We start from the raw sequence: 24,429 nt of genomic DNA on the forward strand, positions 1-24,429 counted from the left end.
ATGCTGGTGCCCCATGGAGCCACACGATCTGTCACAGAAGCGTCTCCAAAAGAGTATATATATATATATATATATATGAAAAAATAAACTGTTATATATAACAGTTTGCATTCATTTTGCATTCATATGAGATTTTAAAAAAACGTTTAATCCAACCATTTCATCAATTTTGTCATTAAAGTTAATATATGCATATTGCAAGACATATTTACAGCACAGGTAGACCATTAATTGTAAGTGAGGGGGAAAAATGCTTTGATTGGCTTCAAGAAATTGATCATTTAGTCACGAAAGTTTACTGTGCAATACTGCCACTATAGAATATTTTTAGAATGGATTAGGGGTTAGATGTTGTACAATGTTACCAGTTAAGTCATTGTTTTCCAAATTAAGAACAGATGTTTTCAAATGTCTTATTTTGATTTAACACATAAGATCATCAGTTTTCTTTCATGAATGACTACAGAAATCAGTGAACAATTCCATGTTGATATGCTAAAATCAGAGAATTTGGACAATTTAAAATTAAAACGATTATTCAATTACTAAAATAGTTGTTGATTACCGGTAATTTGATCATCGATTACTTGTCGATTTATCAATTACATTTAATTATGCAATGTATCCACCTGAAAGACGATAAACTGCAAAATATTGCTTGTCCTGTGCAGTCACCAAACCACTTCATTCGGCACAATTTAATTAGTTGAGCTCCAATCCAAACACCTGCCTTCACAAAGACGGTAAAGCCTAGTTTTGAGTGGCACTGACAGAGAATTTTTAATTTCATTCTACAGTAATTTGAAAGTACAAAAAATACATTATTTGTGGATGTGTTTATACTGTTCTGGCTGGTGAGATCGAGGTTCTGCTTGTGTAGTAGGGAGCAGAGAGAACTGGCCCAGCTGGGTGAATATACATGATGCAATACATGTTGACTTTGGGCAGAGAGTCTGAATTTTATCCCCAGATCGAAAGATCTGTAGAATTTGTGGAAGGCACAAGATGTTATGTTGTCAAGTGAGACCTCAGCTTGACTTGATACATCAAATGATGTGGACTTTCCAAATCTGTTTCAAGTCTCCTGGTGGCCTCTCGTCTGGATGTATAAAGTCGTAAGAAAAAGAGAGGGAAGTGCAAGATTCTTTGGTCACCATCTGAGACTTCCACATCAGGAACAAGGCAACCGTAACAATTCTTTTCAGTCTGACATCACTGTCGTTATCTGCATTATGTCTGCCCCTCGGTCTCCTCCCTGCCCTCCACTCTTCCGCTTCCTCTCCATCTGCCTGGCAGTGCCTATGAAGAGCAGCTCAGGTAGAGCAGAAGGTACTTTTGAACGAGCTCCTGCTGCAAGCCTTTCATCTCGCGCTGTACGTGGCCAAGGGAGGCTGCGGGCTACCTGAGCTGTCAGAAGCCATACGCCGCAGACAGGTGGAAGAAAGAGACAGCAGGACACAAGAGGAAAGCAAAGGGAGTGAAGTCCAATAAGTGTGACCGAGAATTATTTTTTTATTTCTCTTAAAAAAGAGGGAGGGATCAATTTTAAACAGTACAACTTTGGCAGGACAGACAATTGGAAAAGTGGAACGATGAATACATTACATTCAGTGACACCGGCTGACTTTGAATTGGTTGGTATTTCCGAATTATTTAAAATTTTTGGGGAGCTTCAAATGCATTAGTATTTCTGGTTGTCTCCTGTTAATGTTCATGTCCTATTAATGTTAAATTACTCAAGACAGATAGTGGAAGTACGACATTTCTTTCGAATCCACCTTGACAGCTAACAAGGGCAAAAAAAAGTCTTGATATTGAATTGCAGCTATCTCAGATGTCCTTTAAAACTAAAACTAATGCTTTTAGAAATATTGCGTATGAGCTTCAAGTCGGCGTGTGTAAATTTTCAGATCAAGTTACGAAAGTGGAATTGAGGCAACTGGACTATTCTTGGATGTTGAAAACGTTTCACCTTTCATCTTCAAAGGGTTATTTAATTTGTCAGCCATATTGACTTGGCAGAAGTTCCACAGAGAAAGAACAACCTTGAAAAAAATAATAATAATAAAGCGCATTAGCATGTCAAAAGCCAAAAGGTAAGCAGAGCTACAGTGTTAGCACCGATTGTTAGCTAACAGCGTAAAGAAGTTCAGTCATCAAAATTGAAGAGACATCTGGATTAAAAGTGAACATCTTTAATAACCAAGAAGATTTAAGCGTTAATTTAACTCGTTAAGTTAATTTGTGTGATTTTTGTGTGTGTGATTGTGTTACCAATAAAACAAAGTGACAAAAAACTTAACCAAATTTGACCCTTGTCCCTGTTAACAAATGGAGTGCTTATACTTCTGAGTGTCTCTGCAATGCAACTCAAACTTGGTCTCTTCAGCCTTTTAGCGTTGCACATATTATCTAGATCACCCCACCGGCAGTGGCTGTCTGTCGGCATAAAGGCCTATAAATTTGACAAATGGGTTCTCCTCACTCTTGTCACCTACCTGTGCAAATGGTGCATGTGGGAGTCATGAAGGAATGCTGCAAGGCATGTCTGTCTTTCGTCAAAATGCCACAAGTGACTCCAGACACATTGCTCATTACTTTGTCACGCTGTGTTTCAAGGCAGATAAAATGTTATTTGCCCCAAACATGGCCAGCCATGTCACCAAACAGTAAAAATGGAAGCTCAGCCTTTTATTTGTATTTATTAATGATAAACTGTTCCTGAATGTACATAGCAATGGTTGCCCCCTGTGTAAGCTAAACACCCATGTGTCTGTTTGTCTCACATTGTCCTTAATAAAACATAACTATGCTCAAGCTTAACTGTGTGAAGTAGCTTGATTTAAAGGGGGCGGTTAATTAAAAAAATGTTCTTTATATTAATATGTATGAACCACCACTAGTCTAAACACAGTATTCTGATTAATATTGCATTTGTGGAATATGAGTTAAGCAGCAAACTCTCACCGTTTTTATCCGTCTCAGGGGGCGGCCATTTTGCCACTTGCTGCCGACTGAAAATGACATCATAGTTGCTCAGTGCTCAATTAACGACCAATCACGGCTCACTTGTTTTCTGGATGTGGTCATGTGACAGTGTTACCTGAGCCCTTCAGCACTGTGATGTCATTTTCAGTCGACATTGGCCAAGCAGTCTATGGGACACAGTGATCTGAATATATGACTGGATAGCCGATAGGCCAAGACTTTTGAAGCCGCGAGGCCGCCATATTGCTCCTCCCAAGAAACGTTTCTCGCCATACGATCCTATACATTTACAGGATCGAAATTGGAGATCATTGGAGACAGTACTGAGAAAAAACAGCATGATTTATGATGTTTTAAATTTGCTAAACATAAACAAGAGGACTTCAGACATTTTACAACTTGCCTTAAATACATGTATAAATTATATGCTTTATGATGTTTACAGGAGGAAACTTGTATTTATTTATTTATTTTTCTTAAATAATTGTAACTGTAATTCAACAAAAGATTCCTCTGACAAATCAGCCTGCCACAACACCAGACCCTAACTGCCTACGAGCTGTATATGTGTCACCTCGCAAGATGGGAGGAGCAAGATGGCCGCCCTGTCACTTCAACGGCCTACGGCTATCCAGTCATATACTGTATTCAGATCAGTGATGAGACAGGACGACAGCTGTCTCGCTGCATGAGACAAATTCGCCCCTAAAACAAGGTGATTTCACATTTGAATGAAAACAGACATGTTATTAAGACATTAGTTGGACTGTTTTAAATTGTGAAAAATATGTCTGTGGTAATTAACACGTCAGAGCAGTGACATAGAACTGCATTGCACAGGGTCTTAAGCTGTCACCACACTTCATTCACAAGTTTGAAGCAGGATACTTATTCCCAGGAGGGGGTTAAATTCCACATATGTACTTAGGATAAGCACACTTCATGTCCACAGACCAACAAGTGCTGATGCATCCATATCCGAGAGGACTTGCAGCTGCTGCTAACTGAATCAAACATGAGTAAGCTCTGATTGCAAATAACGCACTGCATGCACGCCTCACACTGACTGCAGAGCATATGCAACACTACTCACTTCCCACAGGGGGACTGAATTTAATTGAAGTAGCACTTCCTCTTAAAATAAAGTTCATGAGGATGCATCGGCATACATGATCAAAAAGGTACTGTTGGAGCAGTAGGAACGGAGAGTGTCTGGGATGCAGAGAAAGGGAAAATCCCGGGGAAGAATCCGGCAAAGCTTTGCTAAAAATAGAGCATGAAGTGGATGGAGGAGAGGAGGGAGGGGCCGTATAGTACCTGTGGGCTTGGAGGCAGCCTAGTTAGCAGTGAGCAATACCAATGTGGACACAAAAGACCTGAGCCTTATCATCACGAATCAATACCATCAGAAGTTTCTATTCGTCTGCGTTTCATCCTGTGAGACTTTAGATTTCTGGAACAGATGTTTCTAAATTTAATGTCAGTTTAGTTCAAAGATGTATGTTCAACTTGAGTTTCTGTACATCTCTGATGGCACTCAACAATGGCGACCCCATGAGACAGACTATGAATGGCAAAACATAATTTACAACATTAGAAACATCCATCCATCCATCCATCCATCCATCCATCCATCCATCCATCCATCCATCCATCCATCCATTTTCTTGACCACTTATTCCTCACCAGGGTCACGGGGGGTGCTGGAGCCTATCTCAGCTGGCTTTGGGCAGTAGGCACCCTGGACTGGTTGCCAGCCATTCGCAGGGCACACAGAGACGAACAACCATCCATATCCATATTTGGTAAAATGTATGAAATGCTAATACTTTATATAAATAAAGGAAGATTTGCCAGAGGTCAAAAAGAGATTTGAGCAACCAAAACAAAAAAAAACAATTTAGTAGAATCAGCCATCTTTGTTGTTTACATTTGCCTGTAGAACACTTTGAGGTCACAACTGGATCAATACGATTTGGATAAAACCGACTGCCCACGTTCCTTGGAATGCAGCACAACACTACATTACACTACAATCTAATGTCTCAATTTTTCACGTCTTGCCTCCAAGTTATTCTCATGGTAACTGCAAAGTTCTTTTTTGGTCCCGAATCACTTTATAAAATTCAGACTGGCACAGCGTTTTTATGTAGGGTGGCCAGACATACCGCGTTAATCAGAACAGTCGCGCATTGTGAGCCTTGTGTGCCGAGTCCCGGTGGATTTCACCAGCCCTCTGTGTCATGCAGGACCTATCCCGGCGACTCGATTTTTATTTTTTATTTTTTTGTCCAGTCGGCAAACCAATTGTTTAGGCCATGAGCATGACAATCACACAGTTATCATAGCGATTATTACGGTAAACTAATTTAAGAAAGAATTTAACTGTTGAATCATTAGCAGGTGTGTTTTTAATCATACCTGAACTAGAACTACTCCCTGTTTTAGTGTGTAAGAATCATGGGAAACAGCCTAATGCTGCGGTCACTGGTGAGACCGAACACAAGCTGAGCTGTTCTGGTAGAATATTTCCAATGATAAAATAAGAATGCAGGACCATGTGTTAGGTCAACTAGTAGCTGTATTTCAAAAAAATCTTCAGAATATTTCACATACCAAGTGAAAGTGAGGATCTGAGTCCGTGTTAACACTTGTGGAACCCACAAACGGACAAAAGGCCTCTCTGGCCACAAACCATGCAGCTTGTCAGACAATTTGTGATGACTGCTTGGGAATTCTTTGGCCCTGATCCTGTGAAGCGAATACCTCCAAATTTTTTACCAATGAGTACAGCATGAAGCTCAAACAGCTCAACACCCATAAAGCCCTTTCAGGATTTGAGGAATACATCCGAACTAAGCATAGCAAACAGAGCTACATGAGTCAGCCTTACAGCGTGCTTACAACTGTCTATTCATAGTTTAAGCTTGATTTATCCATGAAAAATTTGTTGCGCCCTCTCTTTTCCAGCATTCCAAACCACAGTTTCCTGACTGGAACAATCCAAAAAAAGTCCACCCAGTACAACCACTACCGTTTACTTGCCTACTGAACCACAGTACAAATTGCCCCATGATAGTAGACACTCACTTAGCCAAGCCGCAGTCTTTTACAGTAGCTCATCTCAAGGAGATTGTGACCACCAGCCGCTCACAAACCTATTTAATACTTTGCAACTATAATCATGTTTGCTTCCAACGCCACATCCACCTTGGCCAAATTGGAAAATCACTTATTGGCTATCTAAACTGAACTATGAACATGACAAAATGAGACGATGTTTGCAGTGCGCGGTACACAAGCTAATGAGTTTGGAGCACAGAGGACAGGAGGGAAGACGGCTTTAACGTATTCAATTATCTTCCTTGAACCGAGGTAATGCTGGGGTCGGTCCGAGCTGAAGTACCTTGGAAATGAACTGTCAAAGCAAAACAGTGGCAATATTTCTCAAGATATATCTTTATTTTTGAGAGCTTGTTTATACATAACAAATTCCTTCCGTTGGCATTCTTTATTCATATGTACAGTAATGATTTTGTTTTCATTTTGTTTCATGTTCTCATTATCAACAACACCGCAACACAAAGGTATGACTTTGTATTAGGGATGTAACGATATCCAAACATCACGATACGACATTATCACGATGTGAAGGTCACAATACGATAATTATCACGATATTGTGGGGGCGTTGGCGATGTTTAAAAAAGATCACAATATTGTAAAAAAAAAAAAGAGCTCATACTAAAAAAAAAAACCCCACAATATTTTGCTTTTGTACATAACAGCAATACATATAAACCACCTACAATCTCTAATAACCATATTGAGGCACTTACTTGCTAATGCAAGCACACATTGATCGCTTCACAAGCAAATTAGGTTCCCCTTCATCTGACATTTAGCATAGATTTTAAAAATAGAAGGCCAAAACATCCCTAATGAAAATCAAATTGCACTAATAAACTAGCCACTAGAGGGTGCTAGAACTGCACAAATGGAAATCAACCTGACTTTTTTGACAGATGTGGTCCTTTTAAATATTGTGAACACGACGACGACGACGATATTGTGGCAGTTTTAAAATCACGATATGACGATATTGCCCTTATCGTGACATCCCTACTTTGTATCACCAGAAAGGCTATCACACGTCACTTCTGCATGTGCTTCCTGTTCTGGTGAGACACACATCAGCCACTCAAGGCTTTCCCATGATGCAAAATGCAAATGACCTTTCCTCTAATGAGAGCGATTCATCCCATTACATTTACATATACTTTATGTTTTTCTATAAACATATTTTTGTTTTCTTTAAATGAGGATAGAGCGCACTATGACGCTAGGCCAAGTCTACCATACAAGCACGATTCAATGATGTGAATTGTTTTTTAGTCCTTGTATTTACTGCATTTCTATGATGCAGACAGATGGTGGGTTTGTTGCGCGCTTGTGTACGAACAAGTGAAATGTGCAATCATCTCAAGCCCACGACCATCTCTTCCAAACATGCTTGAGGCAAAAGAAGTGAAGCGCGCTTGAGTTCGGTTGGGAGCGTTTAAAGGAGCAAACAAACTCAACTTTAGATCCCATGCCAAAGCCCTTGTACTGTTTTTTTTTCGCATCGAGGAACAGAGGAGCAGATGGCCAGATGGAACAGAGTTAATAATCCGACAAAAACACACCCTTCTCAGACAGGCTTATATAGACAGAGAATCGATCTGATTGGTTGTGGCTCGACATGTGGGTAAGAGGACTGACATGGTATTATCTGATTGACTGTTGACCAGATAAAGAGATGAAAGATTCTTGACATCACATAGCTTCTGACATCACATAGCGTGTTACCAGTTGAAACTAGATGCTGGTTACATCAGTTCAAAACAAACACTTGACCTCACGGTCATAACCCAAACATAACCCTTGCATGACCCTAGTCATGACAGTAAACATAACCCTTGCATTACCCTAGTCATGACAGTACCTCCCCCTCAAAGAACGCCTCCTGGCAGACCCCTAGGTTTAAACATAACCCTTACATGACCCTAGTCATGACAGTAAATATTCCTTGCATGACCCTAGTCACGACAGTAAACATAACCCTTGCATGACCCTAGTCACGACAGTAAGTATAACATAACCCTTAAATGACCCTAGTCATGACAGTAAGCATAACCCTTGGATGACCCAAGTCCCGACAGTAAACATAACCCTTGCATGACCGTAGTCAAGACAATTTGCTGGTATGACTGATTTATAGGAGTGATAACCGCTACAATGGCCAAAATGTTCATCATTAAAATTAAACTGCACTAATAAACGAACCACCAGAGGACGCTAGCACTGCACAAATGGAATACAGTCTTGCCTTTTTTGTACTGCTTTAAATATTGTGACATGACAACAAAAATATTGTGGCAATTTTAATATCGCAATATTGCCGTTATCGTTGTATCCCTACTTAACATACAACTTCAGGTGTGTTATGGTCACTTCCTTCTGAGAGCATCCTGCTTAAAGTTTTGTTGACGTATTGTTGAACAATGTTTATCATCTTGGCCTCATGATTCCAAAATGTAAATCGTAAGATGAAAATTGGCTCTTTATAAAAAAAAAACAAAAAAACAACAATATTAATTGAAGCAGGAAATGTACTGGTCAGACACCTGTTGTGAATTTTGCCATTTAGCTCCATGTTTGAGAACAGCTAGGCGAAAAAGTAGACCACATCAAATTGACATTGAGAAAGTGGTTGGTTAATGAGTGGGAGTGCTCCAAGTCCTCAGTCTTCCTGCAGCATTTCCTCAAGCTTTGCTCTGTTCTCATTGTACCGTCTTCCTCTGCACCATCTAAATATTTCATACGGTGCCTGATGTTGTTTTAGGGATTCTTCCCACTCTTTGATCACATTGGCTGTCAAGAATGTGTTGCTGGTGCAAAGTCAGCCATTGACAGGGGGAAGAAAGCGATGAAGAAGACAGGCTTCAACAGCCCAACCGACACGTCAGTAAATAATGAACAATCAGCCTGGTTTGTTAAAAGGCCACTGCCAGTTTTTATAATACAATAATCGGCATTAGTCAGATGGTGGCTCTCCCTCTATTTGAAATTAATTGGATGTTTTAACAATTTGATAGTCAGGGAATGATTAATTATTTTGACATCAGTTATTAAAAAAAATAAAACAAATTCTACATTCAATTTACTGTAATCAGCAGCTTGGCTTAAATGTAATTTCTTATAATGGGAAAGTTTTCATGAAAATGTTTGTCCTTTGATACTCAAACTGTTGTGCTTACTACCAGAAAAAAAAAAAAAAAAAAAAAAAAAAACATGTATCTAAAAATGTCGGCCTAAAAATCTGGGAGCGAGAGGAAGCGTTGCTGCCGTAATCCTCGGGGTAATGGTTTACATTTGAAAACCACGCATGAATATGAATGCAGTTCGGCATGTCCTTGAAACTTCCTCAGACTTGCAGTCGTTCAGTGTAGAGGGACTGGCGGCTTGTCTTCAAATGACTTCGATGGCAAACAAACGTCAAATGATGTGGGAGAAAGTGACTCACAAGTAGCTCCTATTTGAGTTGTCTCTGTGTGCTGCAAAAAAGAAAAAAACAAAACAAAACAAAAAAAACAAGGTACTAAAAAAGAAAAGAAAATTACAGGCCAGTATTGTGCCCGACAATGCCAAGTAACAAATTACAGATTTTTTTTTTATTTTATTTTATTTTTTTTATTTTTTTTCAGTGGGGACAGAGGGAATAATTTTGTGATTTTATTTCAGAGCAAAGTGGTGTTTGTAGATGCGTTAAGCGAAAGGCAGGACGGCAGAAAGAAAAATGTTTGTAATGGTAAGAGTAGGGTTTTGTTTTGTTTTTTTAATATTTGACATTATTTCTTGATCATTTCTGAATTTGGGCAACATACTTTTCACAAGGGACATAGAAACTGCATAGCTACTACACATATCACAAGGAATATAGCAACTACAATTCCCATCACAGGGGATATAGCAACCGCATAGCAACTGAGAGCATCAACATCACAAGGGACATAGCAACTGCATAGCAACTGACAACTTCATCATCACAAAGGACATAGCAACTGCATAGCAACAACAAATATCACAAGTCACATAGGTTGTAGCAACTATAAACATGATCACAAGGGACATTGTAACTAAAAATATGATCACAAGGACATAGAAACTACAAATATTGTCACAAGGGACAGAACAACTGCATAGCAACTGACAACATCAACATCACATGGGATATAAACTGCGTAGCAACTGACAATTGCATCACCACAAATGACATAGCAACTGCATAGCAAGTTAGCAACTGGCATCAACATCTTAACAACATAACGATCCCCCCGCAATAACCCAACCCAAAACACAGCACTAACAGGTCTCGAGCAGACACAGTACTCACAGTACTCTATTGCTGTGTTTTTCTGATAGCAATAAATATGTCCGATATGGTGCACTTCAGTTTCACGTGAATTGACAGAACATAAGAGCGTGAACTCTCCCGTACGGTCGCTGCGTCGCTTTCAATGACTTCACTCATAACCTGTCAGTTCATAATGTGGGACTTTATACAACCAAACGACTGAAAGCTGAAACATGAACCTCACAAGGCCAAACACTACCTCATTCCCATGAGTCAAACCGAGGATACAAACCTCAAGCAAATCACTGACAATAAAGCCCATTACCCACCCAGGGGCATACTTGATCTACAGGCTTCTAAAGAGTTTGAGCATCAAACGGAGCCTTTGTGGTAAAGTCTTACAGAGAGCGGTGGCACAATACCTCATGGGTATTCCCAAATTGCTCGTGTCAGACACACATGTGTGCAAACACGCACAAAAAGACACACCAACAAGCAGATGCATTAATGCAGACACTTTCGGCACTGTCAAGTTAAAAGAACACAGAACACACTTTAACTTCTCATGACAGAAGACACCCTTTGTTCGAGTTCTTTTGGGCTGCTGAGTTTTGCAAATGCCCGTCGCAGCAGCATGAGGCGAGCATTTCAACACCCCCAAGAAGCATTGTTATGAAAGGGACTCTTAATGAGGGGAATTTTCGACAAAAAGCGGGACTTTCATGATATATGTATTTAATTCAAAGCCCTAGATCTGTAGATAAAGCAGTGACTCAAAGTGGGCTTTTAAACTCAACATGACGCGTTGCTGACTACCATCTTGAAAATAATGATGCCATTATTCTCCTTTAACACCTTGTATTTTTTTTTTCTTAAATAATATTTACTACAATTTCACAGTTTTGGTATTTTTAGAAACCTACTTTTATTTCCTTCTTTTAAATGTATGAAATGTTTTTAAATGTGAGAAGCATCTTGAGTTGCCTTGTGTATAAAATGTGCGCTTTAAATAAAACGCCCTTGCCTTAATAGTGCCAAAATGCCTGTCAATAGGTGCAGAAGTCTAACTGACTCAAAACAGTTTGTGCAACAAAGCAATATTTTGAGGTTATCATCAATTTTTATTCCTCAGTCGTCTGTTGTTTTCATACTTCATGTAAAGATTAGATTGTGCTTAATATGAAAAGAAAAATGCACCGAGTTGTCACCACCGTCTTACAAATGCAATTATGCCATCTAGTGGCAGAAAAATGACCTCAAAACAAATCAATATCACAGTCGTTTTTTACAGTACAGCACATCTTTTTAATTTTAATTCAATTTTATGAATTATTATGAAATTACTGTACCAGTGACTTAAAGATGCAGCCATATTTCTATGAATTTAACTTTTTTTCCACTTTTATGATAACAACAGTATGAAAACTTATTTTATTGTACATTTCATTGTACATTTAGAACAGATATAAATTTGTGATTAATTGTGAGCTAACAAGCAAACTCATGCGATTAATTACGATAAAAGATTTTAATTGCCTGACACCCCCTTTTTTTTTTTTTTTTTTTACACACAACACATCACAACATGCGACAAAGATAATGACACGCAAATATTCCCCTGATTCTGATTATTCTTTTTTAGATCTTTCTCTCTGTTGCAGAATTAAAGTAATACTAAAGTACAAGATATTGTAAAACAGTCCAATATTCTGCCTGTAGATCATAGCTTTATTATTGTAAGCCTTAAGGGCCCGCCAAAAAACTTATTGTATTCATTACTGTATATGTTTTTGATTACTCGGCTATCGGCATTTCATTCTGATTAAGTATCGGAATCGGCAATTAAAAAAAAAAAAAAAAAAAAATCCATTTCGGTCAGGTCATAGTCACAGCAATACAATTACAAGACTATTGAATTAAGAAAGCTTAATGTGATGCTACCTATTAAGCTTGCGGTACATTTGATTTGAGAGTTGAGGTACTTCACAGCTCGCTGTTTATCCCTAAGAGAATGCAAAAGTGTTTCCATCACAAGTGGGTATACTGTACTGGCATAAAAATTTGCATTAGTAATCAGCGTCAATTAAGTTTTAATCCCTTACAAGAAGAAGAGAAAGTGCCATGTCATAGTTTTCTTTTGCAGCCTTTAGAGGATGAAATAGTGCTGCACTCGCAAATATCCCCTTGAAGTGGATATTGAAGTGTGCACATGCCTCAAGTCCACTTATGATAAGCTCGTAAATTACACTATATAAAATTCTATAAATCATGTAACCAACAAACCTCTCAGTTGCTAATCCTGCTAAGCTTTTGTGAGCAATATCAATTAGTAACATTTCTTTATTGAATGCCAAGCGAAACTGCTTTCCTTCTGTTGTCACATCACTTTTAATGGGCTTGTTGTGGCCTGGTTGAGTCTCTCTCTTTCACAAACACACACACAAAACTTACCAGACAGCTCTCTTGACTATGGAGTGCTCTAATTAGTGTGGATAAATATTGGAGAGCACTTGTTTAAAGCAAAGAGAGCATTCTCTGTGATTGATTTGTTGATTCTGTTGAAGAAAAAGGCCACATGGGATGGAGACACACAGCAGCCCTTTGACAAGTGGATGTGGAGGGCCAGTCTAATGAGATACACAGAAACAAGTCATTCATTAACTCATTCACTCCCAACCATTTTCACTGAAGTGTTTTCCTGGATTTTGACTGATTTTGCACGGCCCGCGAAATATTATGTTCTATTGCTATAAAAATATGGAATCTACCAAAAGAGAGATTAGAGTCTCTTCTTTTATCAGGAAAAAAAGTATATTCCTATCTGTTTCTGCTGTGCAGCAATTTGCAATAGAACATAGCTAAGTTTCATCATTATTCACAATTCTGCTTCAAACTGTGGGGAAATCAGCTGGTTTTAACATGGCCTGGTTGATCTCTTATACTCTGCTGCCACTCAACCATTTTCTGCAGTAGAGAGACTGCATGAAAGCCTTCTCTATGCTCTGGCATTAAAAAAAAACAACAACATAAAAAAAACCGTATAAATCCGTCTTTGGGACACTTAAAACATTTAAAATATGACGTATTTATACGTTTTTGGTAGCTAATGAGTTAATATACTGCCTGTTACATAATGAAGCACGGGAACAAACTCCTGGAATGGAAATGAAATGGGTGGAAAACCAACCATAAAGGAAAATAAAAATGGAGGAATGGAAAGGGAAGGCAAGCAGAGGAAAGGTGGGAGGGAAATGAGCAGGAAGGGAAAGAAATGCAAGAAAATGAAGCGAATACCACCCACGGATGTCAATTCTGTATTTTTAAGGCAGATCTTAGCTTGGAAATCCTCTTTAAAAAGCTCTTTCGCTCTCTCCCACACCAGTCAATTACCTGTTAAGATTATTCTTCAGAATGAGATACATTATGCGACATTCTGACACATGCAGTAAAAGTAAGTAAAAACACATAAATTCCGATTCCCATGTACCATGAAACAAACAAATCATCCTTACTCCCAATCCAACTTGAATTGGGAGGAGAGGAAATCACATTTCGACGCAATAACATATCTAGAGTGCCATCTAGTGTCTCTCAGAGAAACACACATAAATGCACATGAAATGTCAGCTGAACAATTGGAGCAGACGTCTCTCTGATTCTCATTTTGACGCCTTTAAGGTCAGCGCCAGTAATTTGTTGTCCATTCACTTTTAGATCTCTTCATTGTAAACAAATTAAATTAAATTAAATTAAATTAAATTAAATTAAATTAAATTAAATTAAATTAAATTAAATTAAATTACTACTACTACTACTGCCCAGAGCCAGCAGAGATAGGCTCCAGCACACCCCGCGATCCTTGTTGGGAATAAGCGGTCAAGATACTGGACAGATGGATGGATAATTTGGGACAATTCTCTACTTCGAACTGCAAACTTATGTTCTCACATGTATCATGATTGTGACCCAATAAGGCTATATATACAGCACAGGTGTCAAACTCAAGGTCCAGGGGCCAGATCCTGCCCTCCACATCATTTTATGTGGCCCGCAAAAGTAAATCTAATGTCAACTTCCATGATCCTTGCTAAGATCTGGGTCCAAATTTCAAATTGTCATATGTACAAACAATACTGAGCGTTTGCATTAGTATTTATTTTTTTATTTTTTGTTACTTGAACAAAATATTTTCCTTGACTTCTGATTTCAAAACGAGTACTCCATCAACTTGTGTGGGTTTTCGCCAGGTTCCTCCCGCACTCTCAAAACATGCCCATTAGATTACTGACATCTTTACAGTAAATTATGGATAGGATAAGTACAAGTGCTATAGAATACGTAAGAAAGTATAAAAGTGGCATTGTGAGCTCGACACTCTCTCAGGTCAAACATCCGTGACCTCCAACCACATAAATGTTGGGCGGAAATTCCGACAGACAAAAAGTAGTCACAGACGAACAGGAAATACAAATTGTATTCTTCACTTTGCAGTTCATGTAAGGGCCATGTGTCCCAATACTTATTGTGCATCAAGGGAAAAAAAAGAAAAAAAGAAAGGGCCTATACAAAGAAAAGGTCACAGACATCTAACTGTCTGCGGCTAGTCTGCTGAAGTATTGAATAGCGGAGTCACGTGAGCTTTTGTTGCTGCTGAAATTCAATACAAACCAACTGGTGGGAGCCATATGCTGTGAAATGCATAATGAAACAGAGCCCGACTTGCGGGCACAAAGGCCACAACTTGAATGCTCGTGTGAGCGCGTTCACAAGTAATTGCTACTGGTGGCTGCCGGTTCTAGGCAGGCATACATAGGGATACATATCCGTATCTGTTTTTGTTAATAAGTGATTTCTTTGTGGAATTGGGTTATTAGTAGTGTCCAACGTCCAAGAAATGTATTGCAATTTGTCAGGTCTCTATCATAAAACCTGTCCAGCTTGGATTTCCCACCTTAAGACAAGGCTCCTGCTAATATAGTGCTAAGGGTCACTGACAGGTTTGTTACCACGGAAACCCTCACAAACATGCTTCCTTGACAATTCCTATTTAGACAGGGTTTTGGTGTCATCTTTTGGAACCTCATCGACAGTGAGTCTCAAAGTGTACTATGGCTCCCTCTGGTGGTATGCTATGCAAACACTGCCGAAGAACAACTGAGTTGTATTGAACTTTTTAATACGTTTGCATTTAATCTTTAAGAACTCTATTTTCACACCTTTTTTTTTTTTTTTTTTATCTTTGTTGCACAATACATTTTAATTGAATCATTAAGGACACTTAGTTATTTTCATACTTTTGTTTACATATATTTAAGCAAAGTGTTATTGTTCAAACTGTGTATAATATTAAATTAGCTTATCGCTGCCATTGGGCCCAAATCTAATGTCACAATTTGATGCAATTCATGCTTTGTTTTATTTTATTTTTTCCCAAAATGTTATACTATTAGTCATTCCTCTTGAGTGGGTGTTATTTTTCCGAATTATTTCCCAGTCTGTAGTACTGAAATGGGCTTGCTCTCTTTGCTAATGTTAATGGTTGAACAAACATGACGTTTTTGGGGTCTCCTGAGAAGTGACTACAAGCTTTCTGCCCGACACCAGCGATATATATTTTTAGGTGCTATTCGGCGTAAAAAGCTTGAGAAACACCGTCTAACATCTTAGGGAATTCTAGAAAAGGAACAGAAATAAAACATTAAGAGGTGAGTTTTTCAGTGAATAATGGAGGATAGGCTAAAAAAAAAAAAATATGTATAGTGTTTTTTTTGGTTGTTTTTTTTTTACTTCATATTAGATCAGCAAAAATGTGCTGTTAAAAAATGTGAATCTGAACTTGTGATGCATCTTATATTTTCAAACAGAAAATATTAATAATATTAATACATTATAATACAAAAATATAGGTATGGGCAAATATCAATATCAGGTATCGGTATCGGGCCAATACCTGTGCTTATTTTAAGGTATTGGTACTCACAATTGTTGCAGCTTTATGATCTGGAACTAGAAATTAAAAATGAGACGAACAGAAATTTTCCAGAAATTTCAAGCTATTTTCAGAAAAAAATGCAATGTTGCTATTTCTCTTTAAAATGCTCTATCACTGTTTTTTGGGGGGAAATTTTATGTATCAAAAGTACTAGTGGTATCTGTACTTGGTATCGGTATGTGTGACAACTCAAATGTTTCGTCAGAAAAAAAAAGTGGTAAGGAACATCACTACAAAAATATTATCTAACTTTTAACAGCCGACAACATAACAATTATCTCATTGGACGGCCATTATTTAATGCAAATATAAATCGCTACGTATTTAATGGGGTTTCCAGTGCTTTCTCGATGTTTTACTGCTCCAGCTAAACCTCAGAGAAACCTGGCTATACTTGTAGGTTGATTTGCATACAAAACGGTGATTACGGTGATGTTAACAGGGCGAGAAGGACTCACTGCAGACAGTGGACCTCAAACAGCCGAAGTCCGGCACACAGCACGGAGCAAAGGAGAGATAACCAGACAGAAGAAGCTTGTGTGGATTTGATTTGAAGGGGCAAGGCGTTTGCTTGAGGAGCTTGCACTCTTGCCCCTGCATGGAACCGAACCCGCAGGGTGCTATACTCCGCACTTCCCTTCTCTTGGAATTTATTCCTACTTAAGCATTTCTGTCAGACAGTGTTAAAAACATCTCATAGTATCTTGCAGTGCAGTTACGCAAAATATAACAAAAATAATAATCATCTTGTTAAATTATTGCAGTGAAAATAAAAATATTCTCATTAGTGTTTTTGTAAAAACAAAAACAAAAAGACAACAACTTTGAAGCGAATCTTGTATTACACCACTTTGGAAAATGTCCAGTGAGTGGAGTAAGATAATACTACGGATTTTCAGCCATTTCACAAAAGAGACATACTGTATATTGCTTTTTTTTATTATTATTACAAATGCACCAGTATTTATGAAGTATGATTTTAGGTCATGTGAACTCTGAAGGTTGACATTGGGAGGTCAAAAAGAAAACAGTATTTTTTTCAGTATTATTGTCGAACTTCTAGCTTTTTTCCCCCCAAAAGTGTCATGTGTCATCAATTTGTGGCCAAAGGCATTTTACTACTATAGAGCCTAAACCTGTCTGAAAAGATCTTGCGCAGGCCAATTGTATTTAAGTACATTTTTAGAAGTAACCTTTAGTTTTCTGAAAAACAAAACAAGATATTCCAATTCAGTGCTTAACAAGCTCAGTTTTATATTTTGCCTTTTCCCTTGTGTGATTTCCCAATGTTTTTTTGTTTTTTTGTTTTTTTAAATGACTCATCAATTATGAGCAACTGCCTTGTCCACATGTCCATGGACAATGGAGGATGAGCTCACGTCTCGCTTGCCACTATTGATTGAAAAGTCATGTAAAATAAATATATAAATTAAAAATCCATTAAAAATGTATATGCAAACATTCTGGCCAAATCTTCAAGCTTTAACAACGACATAAAACTGATCTAAAAATGTTGATGTAGGGAGATTCGAATATAAATGTCGAATGTGTGACTTGAGAAATAATTTTCTATGAAAGACACAAATGTTAAAATGGGAACTTATGTTAGCCATAGTTTGACATTACATGGAGTGAAATAGTATTGTTGTAAAACTTTGTGATATACGGTGCCGACTAGGGGTGTTAAAAAAAAATCGATTCGGCGATATATCGCGATACTACATCGCGCGATTCTCGAATCGATTCAATAATCGGCAGAATCGATTGTTTTTTTTTTTTTTTTTTTTTTTTTTTTTTTTTAGGATTCACACCTTGAGCATGGAAGAATGTTATATGAACGGCACATTAAGCCTTAATATTTTTATTTTAATGCTGTTCAAATGTGAAACAGATTGCAAACTGTTTGTGTACAGTGGCTCACTGCCTTATGCCTTACACAGACTGTGGCAGTTGTCTCCCTAAAAGGCCACTTCTCCCTGCCTGCTTGGGGGTGGGTGTTAGTGACTGCACTTCAAGGTCAGACTAATGTACCCAGAGAAGATGACATCACATGGTCACGAAAGACAGGGAAAAACAAGGTGTTGTTTCCAATGGCTATGTACATCACTTTAGTATTTATTAAATAAATTAATAATAATAATAATAATAATAATAATAATAATAAACACGTTTCAATGTTGGAAAAGTAGGTCTGCATTTAAATGAATCCTTCATTGACTGCCTGACCACCCAAAGGGATTGTGAGCTCCTTCCACAAAGTCACGCAATGTCTTGCCCTACTTGTGCAATTTTAAGAAGAAAATATTGAATCTCAAGAAGCAAGCAGGAGCAAATCACGCAAACTGCACAATGGCTCTGAGATGTGTAGGCTGTAATATAACAAAATGTGCCGAGTTAAAAGCTGTGAATGCTTTCCAGATGCACTTTAAGTTGCTGACAAAGACAAAAAAAAATGGGGCACTATTGAACACATTGGATTGCATCTCCCTGATAAGCAAAAATACGTTAGCATTAAGAAAGCATTTTTTTTTTTTCTTTACTTCATCTCCTTAACACGGCTGCAGAACGAAGGGGGCGGTGGGAATTGTTTTTTCCAACTCATTTCCCCAGGACAGTAATGCTGCAGCATGAGAGGAAGCTTTTATTGGGGTTTTCTGAGAGCAAAATTTAACTGGGAGAGGAGAGAGAGAGGAACATGGTGACAGTGCAGGCTTTTGTTTTGAGTGTGAAAAGCCTCGTGGTGGAGGACGATGAGTTCCACTGTTCAAAAATGTATTTGCCACAGTCACACTACAGTGTAAGGTAATACAAAGAATAGATAAATTGTGCTGTATTTAGTTTTTACTTTATTGTCATTTTGGATGACCATGGGCTGTCAAAAATGTTGATTATTATTATTATTATTATTATTATTATTATTATTATTATTATTATTATTATTATTATTATTATTATTATTATTATCATTATTATTATTATTATCTAGTTCAAAGAAGGGTCTATTTAATTTCCTGCTGTGTCTTTAATTTTGAAAGGACTTTCACTTGTGTTCATTCATGGTTATTACATGCATTTATAATATCAAGGTATCAGCAACTATCAGTGATGGGCCTAAAAATCAGTCAATCAACTAACACATCTTTAAGATTTCAGTTGATTGTGGTATCATGCTAATAAGGAGAGTCTTAGTATTATAATACAAAAATCACGAGTGAGAGAGAGAGAGAGAGAGAGAGAGATTGTTAAGTCTTTCAATAGCATCATAATTAACATTCCAACCAAGTCAGCAAAACACATGACAGAGATAAATCGGAATGTAAATGGCAGCTAGGAATCATGTTGTTCTTACAGATTTAATATGACGAGTTATACCATTAGAATTAGTATCATTTATGACATACTCATTTGTCATATAGAATGATGTTTCTTTGTTGACATGCTAATCAACCATGTGCCTGAAGGATACAGAGAAAAAAAACACAGTTTCTCGAATGAAGGTTTTAGCAGAGCCAACCTTACAGTGTCCCAATTTGATTTTTCAGTCTTCGGTGGGACTTTCGCATGTCTTCATTTGAGTGCAGGCTCAGTATCTGGGGATTTGTAGCTCTTTCTGGCGGCGGTTCCCCAGTGGATACAACTGCCACCCTACCATTGGCTCGAGCTTTAATCTGACCAACAGCTTGGTCCTTCGTTCAGCCAAGTAAAAGACCACCAGTAAAGATTGAAAACCACCTGACAGCTGAAGAATTATCCGCTGTGAGATGACGGGAAGGGGAGGTGTATGTCGTCACCAAGGCGAATGCTGAACCACCTGTCTCTCACTTTGCCTCGTTCTCTGGCTGCTGACTCTTTGTCAACACAACACCGTGATAAAGGTCTGCAAGCTGGGTGGGATGTGACAGTTTGACAGTTCCTGCAGGCCTTTGGAAAACACCTTTTAACCTTTAACACTGATGTCTGGTTCTCTTTGACGTACAGTTCATGCATTTCTATTCAAGCGTGAACTATGATGAGAGCAATTTCAAAGAAAATCTGTCTTCCTTCAAAAGCAAACTGCAAGCAAAGACGGCCACTTATCAATCAGTTGGTCTGTTTTCCACTCCATTGAGCCCAGCTTGAACTTGAGGACCCTCATAATTGAATAATAAACAGCTGATGAGTGTGCAGACGACTCCTGCCAGCAGAGTTGTGTATGGTAGCGTCACATTGTGCCTTCCCCTGAGGTTGTTTTTTTCACGTCTGTCTTACTGATACTGAGCAATGCTGCACAAAAACAGTGGTGCAATGAAGCAAGCAGAATTGCTCTACTCATAGAATTGGTTTAGATGACCACAATTTATCCCACCAAACATCTTCTGCATTTTCTCATTCATTCAGTTGAGGTGGGGATAGAAAACTAAGATGCAATATTTGGTTCATCAAGAAATCAGAAATTTCAGTTCAGTTCAGAATTCTGAATTGTCCACAGAATGCTTTTCAAAAGAGCCCTACAAGTCCAGCAAGACCTAACGATAACCTTTATTGATTACAAAAAAAAAGCTTTAGATAAGGTAAGAGCTATTCAAGATGCTAAAAGATAAAGACTTAAGAATCATCGGAAATCATCACCTAAACCAGAGCGCAGCAATTCACCTTCCCGACAAAACGTTAACCAAAGGGGTCAGAATTTATACGAGAAGTCAGCCAAGGATGTGGAATGTCTCCAGACTTCTCTGACATCGCTGAAGACATTGCCGTCAACCGAATGCTAATAAACAAGATTCGATATGCAGATGACCACGTCACAGAAAGGTGCCGAACGTATCTTGGTAACTGCGAAAGCTTCAGGCGAAAGCAAGTGCCTGACAATCAACTGTAAAAAAGATAAAGGTTATGTGCGTCTCCAAGTCATCTGACCTGCTGTGCTCATCCGAATCGGAATAAGTCGGAAAGAAATCATGACAAAAGCAGTTAACTCATTCAATGCCAGCCATGTTCAAATGAATAGTTTGACGTCTATAGCCGTCAATGGCAGTCAATGAGTTAAGAAGAATGCAGCATGAAAAGTATAGCATTGTAAGTGAACTGCCTTTGCTAGTTGTGGTAGGAAACAGTGTTGCTAAAATAACATCAGTTGGGCCCTTCAGCTAAAGCACCAGTTCTAAAATGTTCTGTCACAGTTCTTTACGGATTTCTCAGAATTGCACACTAAAACATTAGCTATGCTCTAATTATAACCCAGTGCAGTGCAAAAACATTACGTAATCTAATCCTCCAGATGATAAGTGTCATCAAATGCCTTTCTCTCCACAGGAAGCTGGACTTCGATTCTTCCCAGGACCCCCTGCTACGTGTTTCTGTGTGATAGTCCCTCGGAGGAGCTGACGCTTAGGAGGAAAAGCCCATTCACACACAAACTATATTCAGCTATGATGACTGCCCTCACTCCAAAATATACACTTGATTTTCCTTCTTTCATTAAACTGGGATTAAGCTATTTCCTGTTTCATTTGTGAGGGAATGTTTTCGAAGTGGCTGTAGCACAACATTTTAATATACAAAGAGTAAATCTTGAATATTTTTTTTTTAAAAGGACATGTATGATGTTATGTTATGAGGTAAGTTGTCAGGGTAATGGGAGGAGAAATGAACACAACTACATTACACGGTGAAACCTGTAAATCTGAACACAATTCATTCTAGGAGGTATTTTAGTATTTGAGTATTACATGCTATAAAATAGTCGAGTACAGTGTTCCCTCGTTTTCCGCTGGGGTTAGGTTCCAAAAAATACCCGCAATAAATGAAATCCGCGAAGTAGTTAGCTTTATGTTTTACAACTCTTATAAATGTTTTAAGACTCTAAAATCCCCGACCGCACAATTTATACACTTTTCTCATTGAGGCATTTACATGTTCTCACATTTCTCTCTTGTTCAAACATTGACAATGTTCAAACCTGCATAAATTTTATAAAATGGGTATATTACTGTAAAAAAATATGCAAAATTGCACTTAAAAAAAAATCCGCGATACAGCGAGACCGCGAAAAGTGAACCGCGTTATAGGTGAGGGAAGACTGTAGTCACATAATAATCAATAATCAATTGGTTTTCATTTTTTAAATAACAGATAACAGTTTTTTTTCTCATAGCAGCAAACTGTATTTTCTTGTGTAGAAACAGTAGGTGAAATTTTGGTCTATGGTGTGAAGTGACATCAGAGCCGCAGGAGAGCTTTTTCTTGCTAAAAGGGTGCATTCGAGTAACCCTCGTTTCTGTTTTTTTCTCGGTTTCTGGTTTTCTTGATCGGTAGTAAATGCACCTTTGTTGGGCTGTTAGCATCGCAAGTAAGTCTGCAAATTCATATTCACCCATTAAATCGCCTTTGAACAGTATCTGACGACTATTGCGAGCCTGTACTGAACACTTGCTGCTTGCTGCTAACTGCTAATGCCAGTGATCGGTTCCATATTATAAAATTCCAGTGTAATTATTAACTACATTTTTTTGTGTGTGTGTGTCTTTAATTAGCCCAGGGACGACTAGTCAACTCAGACACCACGATGATTTTTTTTTACATGCATTACAGTAGCACACAGCCACACTCCGCAAGGACCAACTTCAAAATAAAATCCTAACTATGCATTGAGGTTCATGTATTATTTGTCAGGCTTTTATTTTGAAGTTCTTCACAGCCCATTGCACATAAACAGGTTAAATGTTTTGCTCTTTTCCCCCCAAAATGTTTATCAAAATTCAAATGGCTAAAAAAGGACCCATTTGTGTAAGGTCCAGAACTAGGAACTTGAAACCAGCTCCTCTCCATGCCTTGTTGTGCAGTATGCACAAACGGATTTTTAAAGTGCAGCTCTGCAAGGAGCACATAAAACCGTCCGTCACGCTTACGTTTGCTCTGTAATGTAGGCCACAGGGCTCAACCAGGCATACGGCTGTCAATACACCTACAGCATCAACAACATACTGACTCGTTCTCCTCCCTGCATGCGGTGGAGATGATGCTATTTCCCCCCCTTCCTCTTGTGTTCAAAACCCTGTCAACTAAAGGTGCAATTAGGCAGTGAAGAGTGTGAGCAGATGCATGATAAATACTAGGTGTCAGTTATATGCATCCAGCTGGAACAATTGTCTCTTGGAGGATCATGTTTCTATCGGCAGCATCCCGTTAAGAGGGCTCATGCACTAAGAGAGGGCAGCGAATAAATTGGCTCCAACCAGACAGTTAAAACAACTCAGTGAACCAGATATGTGTTGAAAATATAACTGAACAGAAAACAAAGAATAAATCGGTCGATTTGGCGTAAGGAATCAGGAGGGTCAAAATGTTTGGACAGAAGGTGACTCAGAAAGAAATAAAGGGTCAGTGGATGGAAAAAAAAAAAAAGTACTGCTTCTTGGAAAGGTGACAAAACGGCCCCAAAACACATTGCCAACGCCACAAAAGATTTCAGCAAAAATTGCCAAGTCAATCACCAGACCTTAACCCAACAGAGGATGCAATTTAGGAGATTGAAGGGAGAAACTCCAAGAAACAAACAAGAACTGAAAGAGGCTGCAGTAAAGGCCTGGAAAAGAATTTCAAATGAAGAATGCAACAGTCTGGTGAAGTCATTTGGTTTGTAGGCTTGATGTAATAATTGCAAAAAAGGGATATTCCACCAAATATTAAATGTTTTTCCACTTTAATTTAATAATGTCTGTTCCAATACTTTTGCTAACTGGAAAAGGTGGTGGTTTCCTACAAAAGGCTCTCTCTCCTGATTTCTTTTTTTTTTTTTTTTTTTTTTTTAAACACATCTACGTGGAAATGGGCCTCCCATCAAATAAAACAGAAATTCCAAACTTTTGTCTCATATTCATCTTTTGATCTGAAACTCACGTCTTCAGTTAAAAAAAAAAGAAGAAGTTCCTATTCCAAATAAAATCAAATGTGAAAACTATTGTTTATTCCTGTTATGAAGTTATTTTTGAAGAACAAAGTGTAAAGTTTGTAAATAAATTAATAAATTAATTAAAAAAGAGGAAAATTGCACAGATTTTCTGTTAAAAATTAA

At 38.2% G+C, this 24,429-nt stretch overlaps 1 protein-coding gene across 1 annotated transcript in view; it reads right to left on the reverse strand.

The window, feature by feature from the left end:
• The window catches only part of mid2 (midline 2), a 97,701-nt gene that overhangs the window by 72,374 nt on the left and 898 nt on the right, over window positions 1-24,429 (reverse strand). The window lies entirely within an intron of this gene.

Source organism: Festucalex cinctus, chromosome 9, assembly GCF_051991245.1.
Source record: "Festucalex cinctus isolate MCC-2025b chromosome 9, RoL_Fcin_1.0, whole genome shotgun sequence".
Taxonomy (NCBI): Eukaryota; Metazoa; Chordata; class Actinopteri; order Syngnathiformes; family Syngnathidae; genus Festucalex; species Festucalex cinctus.